Source organism: Cicer arietinum, chromosome 7 (genome assembly GCF_000331145.2).
Source record: "Cicer arietinum cultivar CDC Frontier isolate Library 1 chromosome 7, Cicar.CDCFrontier_v2.0, whole genome shotgun sequence".
NCBI classification, from domain to species: domain Eukaryota; kingdom Viridiplantae; phylum Streptophyta; class Magnoliopsida; order Fabales; family Fabaceae; genus Cicer; species Cicer arietinum.
In genome coordinates, this window is record NC_021166.2 from 21949742 (window position 1) to 21954089 (window position 4348).

Below are 4348 nucleotides of genomic sequence, written 5' to 3' on the forward strand. Positions count from 1 at the left end.
CTTAGCTGACGTTCCTGCTCTGCCATCCTAGTAATAAGGACAGTCATTGCCAAACCAATAGCAAGAATAATATTAACAATACCCCAAAGTCTCTTAATTCCTCCAACCATTTTTCCCAAAGGTTCAACAGCCAAAGACATTAATGCAAGAACAACAGCATTAAGCATAAGTCCTAAAGAACCAAATCTCACACCAGTGTCATATGCCTTCTCTCCTGCATCTCCTCCGTACACTTCACGACCCATCCAGTCTGTGTCGAACAAGAAGAAGGGGAACCATGCGATCCAATTCACACATGTCACCAACATCAACATCCACATTGGTTTCTTCAACTCCTTCAATGCATGGAACAATTGTCCGAAACATGATACTTGTTGGTCGTCGTCGTCGCTCACCTCCGATTTCATCCGAGGTTTGTCTTCCACGTAAGTCAGAGCGATTCCGGCCAGTATTGTTATGAGGAGGATGGAGAAGAAGAAGCAACTTTTAAGATTGGCGCAGAAAATGTTGCATGCCGCGGTTTCGGTGAATGGGAAGATTTTGTATAGGCTGCTGTATGAACCAGCTGCGTATCCCAAAATGTTTCCGACAGCCATGAAGAACGAGAAGAACGCGTTACCTGTTCTTGTCATTTTTTCATCGCTGGCTGCTAAGTCGGCGAGGAAAGCACGGCATGGTCCCTGGAGCATGTTGTTTGCTACGTCAAGGATCCAGAATCCGAGGACAAAGAAAGCAACAGCTCGTGGTCTAGTTTTCTGCGAGAGATCGTCACCGATTGAGTGACTGAGGTCAGCGGCGTAACCAATAAGAAAGACAGCGATGCCGACAGCGACTGAATTGACCACAAAAGATAAATGGACGACGGCGACCGAAGCGTGAGGTGCTTCGATCACTATAATAACCAGCAATGGGTTGCACAAGAAGACCAGAGATCGGACCACAGAGCCAAATAAAAGCTGCCCATACGTGCGGAACACCTAGCGATTGCACGTAAGGGGTCAACAATGAGAGTTGTAGTGCCCATCCAAACTGAACACCAGCAGCGATGGACGCTACTGCGATCATTTTACGAAGTGGGCTACCAACAGGTTGAACACAATCTAATTCAAGGGAAGAACCCATGGGGTCACCATGGTTGCTCTTGCTGGGAGATGTAACCTCCATGGTGCAAGACCTAGAGAGAGAAAGGGAGAGAAAAGTATTGTGCTTTCCCACTATTTCTCTCTCAATGAGGCCTTAGAGGAGGGATAATTGGTGAGAGATGGTTTAGAGATGATATAATCTTGTGAATTTATAATGAGGGAAGAGTGGGATAAGGACAACATGATTTTTATGAAAGGATGTGTTTTTGAGGTAATTAATTCATAATGGCTAGCTTGTTCAAGTAGAATTTGAGAGTTATTAAAAAATGTAAAGAGATGGAAGGGAAGGACACAATAGCAACACTTAAAATTTTAAGGGACTAAAATAACACAAAAATAACTTAAAAATCAAAATAAAAATAAAATAAAAAAATAAAAAGAACATTGATGTTGTGCGGTTATGCCAAATTTTATGTTTAGGGGTTTCCTTGCATTCCTTCATGACTACCACCATGTGCCATTGATTGTACATGGTTGTCCTCTCATTGCCAATGCAAAAAATCACATGTTGATCCATTCCTTTTTGTTCTCATACACTACAAAACCTTCTGGTCAAATTTAGGCATGGTAATTGGGTAGCTAGGTTTTTCTGTTTTTCAAAAAGTCATTCTCCGTTTTTCTGCACAGAGATAGCAGCTCTGTTTCTCTTTGTTTTGATCTGCAATTCTTCTCCAACCTTCTCTAGCTACACTCAAGACTCAAGGCAGATAATGTACCATCCAAGATCAATGAAGAAACGTCAAAGAAAGGACATAGATGCTTTAAATGCTAAACCATTAAAGTCAAAAAGCTATTTCAAAAAAGGATTATTTTTATTCTAAAATAATGTTTCAGTCAAAAAGCTAAGTCTCTCCAACAACTCTTGTACCTTCATTCAAGTACATCTACAGCCTATAAATAGAAGGCCATTATCCCGATTCTAAGCAAGAAATTCAAGCGCTAAGTAATCAACAATATACAATCACACTTAAGCTTGAAATTCTGCAAAACAGAGGCAACATCATTTTCTGCAATTCGCGAAACAGCTACTGCTGCACATTCACATATCAGCTGCGAAATTGTCATTAGATACTCTGTAAAGAATCTATTCTCAAACAAGAGTTGAGTAATATCAGATTCTGTCAAATTCAATCATTTGTAAAAACTCAAACTATAAGAGTTTCTTTATAGTTTGTTTAAGATTGCTTCCTATCAAGGTTAGATAGGTGTTGTAATTGCTTTCTGAGTGGAAAGTAATTAAAGTAGAAATAGATCAAGGTTGATCTATTCTAGGTGTTGTAAGATTAAGAAGGCTGTTCGTTTTAAACACTTAGTGGAAAATCTCACAGTGTGAGGACTGGACGTAACCCACGCTGGGTGAACCAGGATAAATCTTTGTGTGGTATTCTCTTTCCTATCTCTTTCTTTATTATACTGCATTGATCAATTAAGATAAAATAGAAACTGATTTTCTGCTAATCTAAGAACGTTCTCTGTTTTATAACATAAACCAAGAACGTTCTCCGTTTTCTGTTTTCATAACCAAGATCATTCTTGAGTTATTTTCTTAAGTTTTAACAGGAATTTTTAAAAGGCATATTTACAATTCAAATCCCCCTTTCTTGTAAATCGACATTGTTACTTCACCAATGACTTTCATTGACAAACTCAATTGCTATTAAAGAATTAAGAGAATAATGTCATATTCAAATGACAAGACAATAACAACAAAACGATATTATATCTTGGCAGTATCATGTAATCCAACTTTGGTATATTCATCCACTTATCTTTTTCTTGAGCAACCAAACTAGAAATCTTCAATGAGTTTCGCGTTGTTTCAATGCTATCATAAAAAACATTAGAATAAAGATCTTGATATAGATTGATCTCTCTATCTAAATGTGTTCGAACTAAAAGACAAGATTCTTTGGTCAAATTACAAGCAATGGTAGCCGATATCTATTTGTTTTGTATGTGTTATCACATATCGAAACAAAATGAAATATATTCAACAACTTTATACAATCAGGATGCGTCTAAAATATGTCTCTTAGAACATCTGAATCATTCCGTCTTCTTGTCCAATGCACACAACTTTCATTTTGTATTAACTTCAATAGATATTACACTTCTGCGTACGAACCTCTCAAAGATGATCAATAAATACTCATTGTTTTATATGATTGAGTGGAAACTGTGAGATTCTCTTTATTTCTCTGTTTCAAAACATTCAAAATAAATCTTGGTGTAAGCTTATAGTTTGTGATGTCATTAACAAACTTTTTCTCCTCTTCATTTAAACGCCTCAAATATGAATGATCGTCTAAAATAACCGCTAAATCATGATTATGTGTTCCACAATGAACACTAATTTTCCATCTTTCACCGATATTCAACGGTATACATCTAAATTTGAATGGACAGTTTTCCTTCACTACTAAAAAAAACTCATTTTAACTGTCATATTTAGTGTCGGCCCCCGACTCCGACGCTAGTTAGCGTCAGTCAAGTGCACGCTAGTATGCTAAATATTTTTTTGTGTTTTTATTAATCATTAGTGTCGGCTTAGCTAACGCTAAGTAAAATATTGCACTCACTTGTTTTTTTTTTAGTCACTATTTTAGTTTAGTGTCGGATAGGCCGACGCTACATTGTCTGATTTGAAAAATTAATTGTTTTTTCCTTATTTGAAAAATTAAAAATATTTTTCCCTATTATCCCTTACCCTTTTTTTCCCTAGCCTTCACTTCATTTTTCCCTAACCCTCGTCCTCCATGTCTTCGTCGTCGACCCCCTCTCACTCTCATTCTCTCACCGTGTCACCATTTCCCCGCCTCACTCTCACTATCGTTCGCTCATCTCTCTGCCCCACTCTCAACATCTCACTCTCGTCTCTCAAACTCACTTTCACTTTCGTCTCTTAGGCTCTCTCTCACTATCGTCCATTCTCAATGTAACTGTAACCTTAACCATCTTTGTCGTTTGTGTTCACTTTTAGTTTAGAGTTTGGTTTTGATACTAACATTTGATTTTATCATATTATTATAGGTACTGGTACGCAGTTATTCAGCCACAAATTGCTTTCTCTATAGAGTCTACAAATAAATGGTTAGTGTTTTATTTATTTATTTTTTGTTACCGTTGTTGCAATAACTTAGCATCAACTTGTATGTTAAATATTCATTTTATGTTATTTATTTTTGTATGCTTGTTTTGATTACTAG

The 4348-nt window shown here is 37.0% G+C and overlaps 1 pseudogene; it reads right to left on the reverse strand.

Annotated features, from left to right (window-relative positions):
- Window positions 1-1232, reverse strand: part of LOC101511713 (sucrose transport protein SUC8-like) — a 2427-nt pseudogene extending 1195 nt beyond the window's left edge.
- Window positions 1233-4348: the final 3116 nt, after the last annotated feature.